The sequence below is a fragment of the Natator depressus genome, chromosome 2 (genome assembly GCF_965152275.1).
Source record: "Natator depressus isolate rNatDep1 chromosome 2, rNatDep2.hap1, whole genome shotgun sequence".
NCBI lineage: Eukaryota > Metazoa > Chordata > Testudines > Cheloniidae > Natator > Natator depressus.
In genome coordinates, this window is record NC_134235.1 from 146,626,858 (window position 1) to 146,640,191 (window position 13,334).

General features: G+C 42.0%; 1 long non-coding RNA gene across 1 annotated transcript; it reads left to right on the forward strand.

The window, feature by feature from the left end:
- The first annotated feature begins 10,668 nt into the window (after nucleotides 1-10,668).
- Nucleotides 10,669-12,298, forward strand: LOC141981569 (uncharacterized). Its single transcript, XR_012637831.1, has 3 exons — nucleotides 10,669-10,767; nucleotides 10,853-10,978; nucleotides 12,209-12,298. It is a non-coding gene; the product is annotated as an uncharacterized LOC141981569 (long non-coding RNA).
- The last annotated feature ends 1,036 nt before the right edge of the window (nucleotides 12,299-13,334 follow it).

Consider the following 13,334-nt stretch of genomic DNA (forward strand, 5'->3'; position numbering starts at 1 on the left):
TGCATATGTCTGTGTTGGATAAGTGAATGGTTAACTATGTTTTACCACATTCCACGAGATGAAATATTATACACAGGAGTTCATAGAGAAAGAGTGAGAGAAAGTAGGCATGAATTGCCTAAGATTAGTGTTGTGGCAGAAGAGTAGAGAGGAGCAGAACCATGGCCAGGGCACAGAGGAGACTATGACCACAGAGTCCCCTTGCACTGCCTTTCTGAGACATAATGCTCCTCAGAGCTACCACAGGATTTATGTTTCTGCACACACTTCTCTTCCCCCTCCCTGCTTCTAAAATGAACAAGTATGCCTTGGAGTGAGGTTGGGGGATCTGTGGGACCAGAATGATCTAAAATATAGTGTGGGAGTCAGGAGGATCTGGACTTTATTAACTGCACTGCCTGCAACTTCTTGTGTCATCTTGAATGTAAGTCCTGCTGTGCCTCAGTGTCCCCCTCTATATACTGAAGATAACAGTCTTTACGAACTCCACAGGGAAATATGGAGTCTCAATTCTTTGTTTGTAAAGTGGTTTGAGATCCTCAGAAGGAAGGCACTGTGGAAGACATCTTTCATATCTTAGTCAGCACTGGGGAGTGCTGCACTCTTCTCCTCTGTGACACAGACAAGGGTAGTTATAACATTGTGTTCACCATATGATCAGAAAAGTGAATATTTAAAAAAAATAAAATTAGGGGTATTCTGCAGTTCTGGGGTCTTTTAAAATTAAATGATACAAATTAAATGAAATATATTTTAAAGAAAAAATGACAGAACCCTGGAATGTGCAGTTTTTTTAAAAAAATTGAGGCTTCAGTTTGGGAAGTGTTCTGTAATTGTGTGTATGCATTTATAGCTGCTATTTTAAAGTTCCCAGCTAAAATAAATAGATGGCAAAATCTTCATTGGGGAACATGAATGTTGCTTCTGTGACAGTCAGTTGGCATGGCTAGGCATAAACAAAGAACCTGAGTTCATCTGTACTGTCACCAGACATTGCTGCAGTGAATATGTCAATGAGCAATTGAATAAGTTCTCAATATAAACATTAGGAAAGTTCATATTAGCTGAGAAGTGGCAAACTTTTCCACTTCTTTGATCATATGATCAACATCTGCACCTTCACCTCCAGGTCAATTCTAGAGCATGTTGAATTATTAATTCTGTAAGTTTTACAATATTTTGTGAATTGTTCAATTTAAAAAAATACTTTGTTATGCTTCAAATCATTTCTGTAATGTTTCTATAGTATTTTATCTTCCTCATGGTATCTTTACCTTCCTTTTATTGTATGCAATGAATTTTAGTTTGCTAGTGCACTGGACATTCTGGTTTTGGACAGACTTTTCTAACAAATTTGTTCTGCAATTGACTTTGTTGCTACATTGAAACCATGAGTTGACTTTTGTGTGACCACCACAACGTTTTAAAATAATCACACTGCAATGATTTTTCTGGTCATATCAAATGTTTTTTGTTTATTGAAGTTGACTGCATAGACTCATTTTAACAGAACATTTTCTCTCTTTACTATGAAGTAAAAAATCTTTTCCTATGAGGTTTCTTCCTTTTGTTCTTTGACCATAACAATCCCCAATTAAATGGAAGCTCCACATAGTGCCAAAAAATACTTCAGCACAGGTTGAACTCCTTCATCCGGCCTTTCAAATTAAGAGGGGATCTCTGACGAGCCATCCCTTAATATAGATTTGACATTAAAGCCCATGCCACCCCTTTCCAAAACATCTCTGTGATATATATCCTGGCCTCACTCACGGCTGTGTGCTAGCAAGGAGGCTAAGATATAGTCTTGATAATGCACCTTTGGGGGAATAGACTCCTACAATACAAAGGGTAATCATTCTGGCCCTATGGAAATCATGGGAGTTTTGCCATTGACCCTAAGGCCACAATTTTGCACAGACTTGTGCACATGTTTAACTCTGTAGGGTGTGATTATCCTCATTGGCTTCAGTGCAACTACTCACATTGTATAAAATTAAGGGCATGCAAATATTTGTGCTGGATCAGGGCACAAAGGTGGAACAAATCCACTTACCATAACAAAATAGCCATAATGGGTTATACCGCTAACATTCATAGCTCATAACATATAAACCAATGAAACCAATAGCACGTACCGGATGCCAAAGGAGCAGCAGAAACAAAACAAACAAACACGACAAAACAGAACAAAACAAAAAAAAAAGCTTGCTGTGCTCTCCAATCTTTAGTAATAAGTAAATAAATAAATAAATAAAATAAAAAATCCTTCCCAGTTTCATTATTGACACTCAGCCAGAAGCCAACCCATTCTAGGAAGTACCATCCTATAAATATGACTGGTCTTCAATTTATGAGAATGATGTAATCCATCCAGAAAAATGAAACTAAAAATAGAGCTGAGAAATGCAGAGAAGTTGGTTACTGCTAGGATCAGGAGCATGCCAAGTGGAGTTATTTAATCTGAAAGGTGCGGAAGAGGCCAATGGATGACAGGAGGAGTTCAAGCCCACCACTCGGGTTTGGGAAAATCCCCTGCTAGGCCTATAAACCAACCAAAGAGGGGCCACTGAGGGTGCCAGTTCTGTTCCCCTCCTTCACAGGATCAGAGTTCAGGCAGAGATAAGCATTACTTCTTTAACTTGTTGTGATGTTCATTCATGTCTGCTGTGAGAGGTAGGCTGTGACAGTAACACTGTTCTATTCTTAATAGTTTTATTGAACAGAGGGCAGCTAATGCATAGTGAAATTATCATAGTTTGTTTGCATTTTAATATTTTTGCTCTTCGTCTCAATTTTATGTTATGTTTTTTCCTTTAAAAATAAGTTTCTCCTTTCAAGTTTTTAATTGTTTTGTTTTATGCAATACAATGTCTTTGATGTTTTAAAACTGTTGTTCAGTCTTATAAAGTACAGTTCTGTTACTGTTTTTTTAAGAGTGTTCCAAATCAAAACCTTAGAAAACAGGTGTTAGAATTGGGATAATGGTAGAAAGTGAAAAGCAACCAAATACATCACATACCATGAGTTAATAATTTCATCTGCAATTACACACTTTTACAACTTATTCAATCAGTTCTGAGTATTACAATATCTCATTTCTGCTATTTCTCCCAACTCCAGTGACACACAAGAGCTTGGGTGCTCACAGCAAGGACTCAATGACAGGCAGTTCTCAGCTGCTCCTACTCCCCAATAATTAGCCTGCTATGGCAGCTACCTCTTGTGGTTTTGCCTGTGAGAGACATTTGACACAGCAGACATCAGAGGGATTTTTCAGGAGGCTCTTGTGGCGCCCGAATGGCTCTTAATTAACCACTTAGGTATCCTCGTTCACTCTCCTGCTTGGCACTTTCCAAATGGTCTGGGTTGCTCTGTGGTTCTAAACACCGGGGAAGCATGCTATCAAAAGATCTTGTAAATGAAGGCTTGTGTAAATTATTTTTAATGATTCCCTCCTGGCACATCATTATGTTTGTAGTTACACACAGGCACTTCAGAGATGGCTCATCTTCCGTAAGGTCAGCTGCAGGACCACCATAACTAGCTGCAGTCAGTAAATGGCTTATTAATTAGCGCAGTGATTTTACATTGCTAAGAGCTCTGATGTATGGAGCTGGAATTGTAATTGTGTAGGATCGAAATAATAAGCCATCTCAGGGCTCCTTATGCAAATTGCCATATTATAAAATCATTACCTATCTAAACACTGAGTTTTAATAAGAATTACAATGATGAATTTTATGATAATTGACACTCAAATTTTAATCTCTTGGATTTTTATCATTTTGGTGGTTAAAGTGTGTTTCTAATTAAATGTTGTTTAAAATGCAAAGGATTGTTTAACAATTCTATTCAATTCTTCTAGTTCAAATCAGGTTATTCTCTTTGGTCATAGAAAATGGGCCTTCTTAGTAATAGGTAGGAGACATTATGTATTACTTGTAGAGTAAGATGCTTAATCTTTTTTTTTTTTTAACATTACGGTTTTGATGACAATGTATTGTCAGTCATGAGACAGAGCTTAGTGTGTGTCTTGGGATCTGACTTCCATAACAAAAAGTGACTCAAAGTACAGAAGTAAAAGCTAGGGTGGATTTTGCATGTTTATGAGATTTTTCAGGGTTCCTTCCCCACTCTGAACTCTGGGGTACAGATGTGGGGACCCACATGAAAAACCCCCTAAACTTATTCTTACCAGCTTAGGTTAAAACTTCCCCAAGGCACAGATTCCTTTCTTGCCTTGGGATCGCTGCCACCACCAAGTGATTTAACAAACAATCAGGGAAAGGACCACTTGGTGTCCTATTCCCCCAAAATAGTCCCCTAAGCCTACACCCCCTTTCCTGGGGAAGGCTTGAGCATATATCCTCACCAATTGGTTACAAAGGGACTACAGATCCAAACCCCCAGTCTTAGAACAATGGAAAAATCAGTCAGGTTCTTAAAAAGAAGGATTTTATTTAAAGAGAAAAGGTAAAAGAATCACCTCTGTAAACTTAGTCTGGTAGTTAACCTTACAGAGTAGCAGAAAATTCAAAGAGCAGAGAGGAACCCCCTCTAGCTTTAGTTTCAAAGTTACAACAAAACAGGGATAAACCTCCCTCTAGCAAAGGTAAAATTCACAAGTTGAGAAAACAAAGATAAGCTAATATGCCTTGCCTGGCTGTTACTTACAAGTTTGAAATATGAGAGACTTGTTTAGAAAGATTTGGAGAACATGGAGCTAACGGACACAGAAACAAAGAACCCAAAACAAAACCTCTTCCCCCCACCAGATTTGAAAGTATCTTTTGTCCCCATTGGTTCCTTTGGTCAGGTGTCAACCAGGTTACTTGAGCTTCTTAACCCCTTACAGGTAAGGAGGAATTTAGGCTACCCCTATGGTTATGACACACACCCCAAATCACAGATGGTGTCGGACAGCCTGTACCACACTGGCTGTGATTTCTTCCTGGAGCTCTAGGAGAAAACAGAGTTAATAAGGCACATGCACCTCTAGACATACTACCGATTATATAAAAACTAACAATATGTTCTACATTTCAAGAGTGATTTAACCAGTTGATTCTGGGAAACTTTCATGGGAATGTGCATCAGCCACTTTGTTAGAAGTTCCTGGAATGTGTTGTATTTCAAAATCAAAATCTTGGAGAGCTAAACTCCACCCAAGAAGTTTTTTGTTATTGCCCTGGACAGTATGAAGCCACTTCAGCGCAGCATGGTCGGTCTGTAGTTGGAAACGCCATCCCCAAACATATGGGTGTAGCTTTTCCAGTGCGTATACAATGGCGTAACATTCCTTTTTGCTGATTGACCAGTGGCTTTCCCTCTCAGACAGTTTCTTGCTGAGAAACACGAAGTGGTGGAATTCTTGATCTGGTCCTTCCTGCATTAAATCTGCTCCCACACCTCTCTCGGATGCATCTGTGGTTACTAGGAAAGATTTGTCAAAGTCTGGGGCCCTGAGCACAGGGTCAGACATGAGTGTCACTTTAAGCTGATCAAAGGCCTTCTGACACTCTTCAGTCCACTGAACAGCATTTGGCTGGTTCTTTCTGGTGAGGTCTGTCAGTGGGGTGGCGATTTGGCTGTACTGGGGTACAAATCGCCTGTAATACCCGGCCAAGCCTAAGAAGGATTGGACCTGTTTCTTTGACTTTGGGACAGGCCAGTTTTGGATAGCATTCACTTTGGCCTGTACGGCATTGATAGTTCCTTGACCCACCTGGTGTCAAAGGTAAGTTACTCTGTTTAGGCCAATTTGACACTTTTTAGCCTTAACAGTTAGTCCTGTTGCCCTTATGCACTCGAAGACTTTCCAGAGATGCTCCAGGTGTTCTGCCCATGAATCAGAAAATATGGCCAAATATCCAGATAGGCGACTGCAGATTCTCCCAGTTCCGCTAGGAGTCTATCTACAAGTTTCTAGAAGGTGGCAGGTGCATTTTGCAGCCCAAAAGGGAGCACATTAAATTCATAGAGCCCTACATGGGTGATGAAGGCTGACCTTTCCTTGGCGGATTCATCTAGCGGTACTTGCCAGTATGCCTTGGTTAAGTCTAAGGTAGAGATGAACTGAGCATGTCCCAGTTTCTCCAATAGCTCATCTGTGCATGGCATAGGATAGTTGTCTGGGCGAGTTACAGCATTTAGTTTACGGTAGTCCATGCAAAAGTGTATCTCCCCATCCGGTTTGGGAACTAGAACCACTGGAGATGCCCATGCACTGTTAGAGGGGCGGATTACACCCATCTGTAGCATGTCCTGGATCTCCCATTCTATAGCAGTTTTGGCTTGAGGAGACACCTGTTGCGGTTGGGCTCTAATTGGGTGAGCATTACCTGTGTCAATGGAGTGGTATGCCCGTTCGGTCCATCCTGGGGTGGCTGAGAACATCAGCGTGAAACTAGTGCACAGCTCCTTGATCTGTTGGTGCTGCATATATCTGAGGGTCATTGAGAGGTTCACCTCTTCCATGACACCTTCACTTTTTCCTTTGTAGTAGACACCTTCAGGCCACTCAGCGTCATCTCCTCCCTGGGCTGTAAACTGACAACCCTTTAATTCTCTGGAATAAAAGGGCTTTAGAGAATTAACATGGTACACTTTAGGCTTTAGGTTTGAGGTGAGGGATGCTATGAGATAGTTAACAGGAGCTCTTGGACCGCGAATGGCCCTTCCCATAACGCTTCCATCTTATGGGTCTGGAATGCCTTCAAGACCATGACCTGGTCACCTAGTTTGAAGGAACGCTCTCTGGCATGTTTATCATACCAGGCTTTTTGCTCTTTTTGAGCATCCTTAAAGTTTTCTTTAGCAAGGGTTAAAGAGGTTCGGAGGGTGTTTTGTAGGTTGGTTACAAAGTCCAGAATGTTAGTTCCTGGAGAAAGCGTAAACCCCTCCCATTGTTGCTTCACCAACAGTAATGGCCTATTAACCTCGCGGCCATATACAAGTTCAAATGGTGAAAACCCTAAACTGTGATGGGGTACAGCTCTGTAGGCAAAGAGCAACTGCTGCAACACTAGGTCCCAATCATTGGAGTGCTCGTTTACAAATTTACGTATCATGGCCCCCAAAGTTCCATTAAACTTCTCCAGCAGGCCATTTGTTAGATGTTGGTAAGGGGTGGCCACCAAGTGGTTCACCCCATGAGCTTCCCACAGGCTTTTCATGGTCCCTGCCAGGAAATTAGTTCCTGAATCTGTAAGGATGTCAGAGGGCCAACCTATCCTTGCAAAAATGTCTGTTAATGCCTGGCACACACTTTTAGCCCTGGTGTTGCTTAGAGCTACTGCTTCTGGCCATCGGGTAACACAATCCATGAAAGTCAGTATGTACTGCTTTCCTCTTGGTGTCTTCTTTGGGAAAGGACCCAGAATATCCACAGCTACTCGCTGAAAGGGGACCTCAATTATGGGAAGTGGCTGGAGAGGGGCTTTGACCTGGTCTTGGGGTTTTCCCACTGTTTGGCACACCTCACAAGACCGGACATAAGTAGAAACATCCTTGCCCATTCCCTCCCAGTGGAATGACTTCCCTAACCTGTCTTTGGTCCTGTTCACCCCAGTATGGCCACTAGGATGATCGTGGGCTAAGCTCAAGAGCTTTCCCGGTACTTAGTTGGAACTACCAGCTGTCTCTGAGGATGCCAGTCTTCCTGGTGTCCACCAGAAAGAGTTTCCTTGTATAAAAGTCCTCTTTCTACAACAAACCTGGATTGATTAGAAGAGCTGAAAGGCGGTGGGTTGCTCCGTGCCGCTGTCCAAGCTCTCTGGAGGCTTTCATCTGCTTCCTGTTCGGTCTGGATCTGTTCCCTTGATGCTGGAGACATCAGTTCCTCATTGGATTGTGGACCTATGCTTGGTCCCTCTGGAAGCGATGTAGGGGATGGGGCTCTTTCTGTTGACTGTGAACCGCTCTCTGCTGGTGCACTATGTTGGGGTTCAGGCTCTGGCTGAACCTCTTGTGTAGGGTTATCGGCTGCAGCTGCTAGTGCAGGCTCGGTGGTACCCTCTGGTGTTGAAGTTGTAGATGGGGTTGCGAGCGCCGGTCTCAGTGCTGGCAATGGTTCTGGTGCTGGTTGCTTTGTCCATTCCAGTTTTGGGACTGGCTTTGGCTGGGTCTCTGGGACTGGATCCACTGTGGCTGTTGCAGTTGTTGGCAGGTGGTCCGGTTCCACCACCTCTGTCTGGGTCTCTGGTAACACAGACATGGCCCTGGTGGAAGGCTCAGGAACAGGGATAGGTGTGAAAGCTTGCTTAGCCTGGCTGCGAGTGACAATTCCCACCCTCTTGGCTAGCTTCAGATGGTTGGCCAAATCTTTCCCCAGCAGCATGGGAATGGGATAATCATCACAGACTGCAAAAGTCCACATTCCTGACCAGCCCTTTTACTCGACAGGCAACTCATCTGTAGCCAAGTTTAAAGATTTTGACATGAATGGTTGAACCATCACTTGGGCCTCTGGGTTGATGAATTTGGGGTCCACTAAGGATTGGTGGGTAGCTGACACCTGTGCTCCAGTGTCCCTCCACGCTATGACCTTCTTCCCGCCCACACTCACGGTTTCCCTTTGCTCTGAGGGTACCTGGGAAGCACCTGGGCCTGAGGACCTTGGGTGTGACTCCTGTGTAATGAACTGCAGTATGTTGGGGTTCTTGGGGCAGCTGGCCTTCACATACCCCAGTTCATTACATTTAAAACATCGCCCAGCTGACTGGTCACTGGGGTAAGGTGGGTTGCTGGATACTGGTGTGGTGGGACGATAAGGTGTCTGGGGTTTTCCTTGGGATGTAGGTTGTGCCTTGGGATGCCCCTGGTGGTAGGGTGTTGTCTCAGGTTGCCCCTTCTGAGACCCGCTACAACTGCTACTAGGTTTTTTCTTTTCCACCACCTCCACCCATTTGGCTCCAATCTCCCCTGCCTCGATTACAGTTTTGGGTTTCCCATCTGGATGTACCTTTCTATTTCCTCAGGAACAGCCTCTAAGAACTGCTCCATTTGCATTAGGAAGGGCAAATCTTCTGGAGATTTAACACTTGCTCCTGATATCCAGGCATCCCAATTTTTCACAATGTGGTAGGCACGTCAGGTAAATGACACATCTGGTTTCCACCTTAGGACTCTGAACTGCTGACGGAAATGCTCGGGTAGTAGCCCCATTCTGATTCTGGCCTTTTGTTTAAAAAGTTCATAACTGTTCATGTGTTCCTTAGGTATTTCAGCCGCCACCTCTGCTAAGGGTCCACTGAGCTACGGCCTCAGCTCTAGCATGTACTGGTCTGTAGAGATGCTGTACCCAAGACAGGTCCTTTTGAAATTTTCTAAGAAGGCATCAGTATCATCGCCTGCCTTGTAGGTGGGGAACTTTCTGGGATGGGAATCGGAACCTGGAGAAGGATTGCTAGGGTTGTCTGGTATATTCGGCTTAGCCCTTGCCCTCTCTAACTGCAGTTCATGCTGCCTCTCTTTTTCCTTTGCCTCCATAGCTCTCCTGTGGGCAGCCTCTTTGGCTTTCTCTTCTCTTTCAGCAGCTTCTTTCTCAAGTTGTTTTAATTCGATCAGTCTCTTATGTTCCTTTTCTTTCTCTTGTGCTTCGAATCTGGCTAATTCCAGGGTTTTTTTTTGGACGTCACTTTCTGTCATCCTAGCCTTTTTGTGTTTAAGCTAACTATATCCGAGAGTTAGAAAGAAAAAAAAAAGAACCCAGCTTGTGAATTCCTTTGCTTTATATGGTGTACACAAACATGAACTAAGATTCTATAAACAGCAAAATGACACAACAACCCTTGAATTATGATCTCCGAACAAGGAAATAATTCCTAGGGTACATTTCCTGTAGATTTTTACCAGAGGTGGTGAAGTTCAGATTTGAGTCTGAATCAAAATTAGTTTTATGTTAATACCCACAGGTCAGATTTTAGGGTATATCATGGTCAGGATTCTGATTTGAAATTACTTTGAATTTAAAAACACCCTGGTCCTCTGCCATTTGACCCATGGGAGAAAAAATTCCTTCTGACTCCCTAAACAGGTGATTGGCTAGACCTGCAGCATCTGTCAGGCCAGGTTCTCATTCCTAATTTGTGTGGGTAGCATGAGGATGCTAGAATGGAGCTAAAAGAGGCTCCACATGGCCCTGTGCTGGCTAAATCCTGGGACCTGGGGAATGCTGGCCTCTTTCCCCACTGGCCAATAGCTGCCAGAGACTCCCCATGGGAAAGAGCTATCTATTGTCCCTTAGTGACTGTCTCCTTCCCTTGCTACTGGGACTATCCCCCTTTTACCGCTAGCCCCATCGAGTTTCCCCACCTGCCGATGCAGGTGGATGGCATTTCTCTAGTTTTGACCTGAAATCTGAAAAGAGTAGTTTGCACAACATTCTACTAGCTGTGTTTAAAGCTGTGGAAGCAGATTCAGACCTGGGGATTGAAATCCAAATACACATGTCAAAATTTGAGAAATTCACATTTGGTGGTTTGGGGCCATTTCTAATTTTTACAGAAATAAACTTTGGTGCAAGTAGTTAGCAGTTTTTCAAAACCATAGTTAATTCATTCTCTGGTGAATTAATACTGTCTACCAGTGCTTATACAACTAACTTTTTGCCTTAAAATTTCCCACCACCTCTACCACTGGTGCAGCTCCCCGAATGGTAGCAATAGTGAAGGAACTGGTGGAGCTGGGCCAGTGTATCTACTTGTCTCCCTGCTCAGCATGCCTAGATGACACCGCCGTTAAAAAACTGGTGACCCCGCAAAGGTCAGTCTGTGCGCACCTTGTTGCTGCTATTGCCATCTGAGCTGTAACAGTGGTAGCAACAGCAGCAATTTTTTTTTAATTCTAGGGGCGACGGTGCCTGTAGCGCTCTGAAACCCCCCGACACGTGCTGCACAAGGAGCAGCCGCACGCACGGGCAGGAGTTCTGCGAGAGACTCAACAGCATGGACACCTATGATTCTTATCAACTCAGGTACGATATTTTATAAATTTCCCATTTGCTGGAACATTTTTAATGCCAGTAAAATGCATATGAATATGACCTAATGTGTACCTACAATGCAAGTTTTGCGCACACCTTAGCTTGTGCTGATCTAATTGAATTGGACTACGTTTCTAAACCTGCATTCCGATGAATCAGTGACAGACAATGTTTATACAGATGGGTTAGTTTCATGGTTGGGAACAAGCCAAACAGTAAAATAATGCTTTACATTCAGAGATCATCAATTTGTTAATGAAAATATAGAGCACACCTATTAATTTTTGTCCGTAAACTTATATTTAATCAAGAATACGCTGCACAATCCCAGATGAGAATTTTTATACAAATGACCTTTTTAAGATTCTAAAAATTGGGATGTACACAGTCTAGTGACAGTAAATTTTCATGGCAGAAAAAATAAAGGGCTAACAAGCACCCCAATACATAATGTATACTTCTCTCTTATGCCTCTCTATTCCATACATTAGAGGCCTTCATCACTGCCTTCCATTTTGCCAGTCTTCTGCTACAGAGTTGGCTTCTTCCCATGCCATTTTGATAACTTTCAGTTATGCTTCTATTTTGTGTTTCCATGTGATCCTTGATCTACCTGGTGAACACAACTAACTTTTTTCCTTAAAATTTCCCTCCATCACTACCACCGCTGCTGCTCCACCAATGGTAGCAGCAGTAGCACTCTTGCCATGGAGGTTCCAGTCCAATGCCTGTCTTGTTATATTATTCAGGCCTTTCCTCCACGTATGTCCTAGCCATCTCCATTTTCATTCCATAATTTCCTGTCCTATCAGTTTCTATGTTGTCCTCCTCCAGAGTTATTTGTGATTTTTTGTCTGGCCATTTGATACTGAGGCAGCTCTCTCTAAGGCAGCTGTTTATGAAAACTTGGAGTTTAGATAGTAAGATCTTACTAAGTCTTCATGTTTCAGCACAATGGGACTGACTTTACAAGAGTGTTGAATATTCAAAGTTTCGTTTGGGAGGCAAGATTTCTCTTTCTCCAGATCGTCTTAAGAGTTACAAAGGCATGTGTGGCTTTTGCTACTCTGGCTTTAATGTTTTCATTTGTTCCACCTATTATGCTTACAATGTTTCCAAAATCTGTGAGATATCAGACTTCTTCTGTGTCAGTACCAGAAGGTGGTGTTGGTATTTCATATTGATTCTCATGGTTTTAATTTTCTCTGTGTTGATTTTCAGCCCTACTAATTGTGCATAGGCATGGAGATCATTTGTTTCGGCTTGCATGTCTATAGGTATGGAAGAGCAACTTGATCTTATCTACACTCAAGGTCCTCTGTGTGAAAGTCCATTGTATTGTTCATGGTCTTTCTTATTACCCAATTCACTACCCGTAAAAGTTTGTGGGTGACACAATATTCTTGTCTGATGCCTTTTGTAACTTCAAATGGCTTAGTCAGTTCACTATTTTGTATTACTTGGCATGCCATATTTTCATAGATGCTTTGTATAATGTTCACAAATTTCCGAGGCATTCCATAGTGTCATAGCAACTTCCATAAACCTTTTCTATCCAGTGTTTCAGAGTTGACTGCCATTTGATGGAAAATTCTATGATGATACATAGGGTTACTATTTGAGCTATACATGATTTCTGTAGTCTTCCCCTTGACTTCACCTTTTCATAACCTTGCCTTTAACACTTTCTTTATTCTGCCTAGAATATATGCTTACCTGTCAGCTATTTAAGGGGAAAAACCCCAAACAAACCAGTAACTCAACTTTCATGTATGAATCTTGATCAGATCTCTCTATATACAAATATGTTTATGCTTGTGTGTATTTATTTTACATATATGCTTGATCTAAGGAGTTTCATCTGAGAAAGGGTTATATGATTTAGCCCTATGTATCATGCACAGAGAATTTATATAATTCTGAATGGAGTTGAGCTACAAAGTTTCACTGATACTTTTCCCCTAAATTTGTCTTTAATTTTTGTTTTAAAAAGATCCTGACACAACCTTATGTTTTGATAACTATAAAGTATTACTTAGGAAGGGGAAGAAAAAGCTTTAACACTCATTTTAAACTAAAATGCATACAACTTTTGTTACATGTTAATGACAACATTTGGCAGAAAGAAGCAATTAAACCAAATCCACACAACTACCAAACTGTCTTTTCAATGTTTTTGCTACTTGAGATCTGTTTTACAGGCATCCAATGATAAAGTCTCTACAATCTTTTAAACATTCCTCTGTGTTTTTTGGTATGCTGTGTGCACTAGAATGCAATCAACATCTGCTAATTTCTGTCCATTAAATGTATTATCATAACACACAAGTATGATGTTTTATTTGTA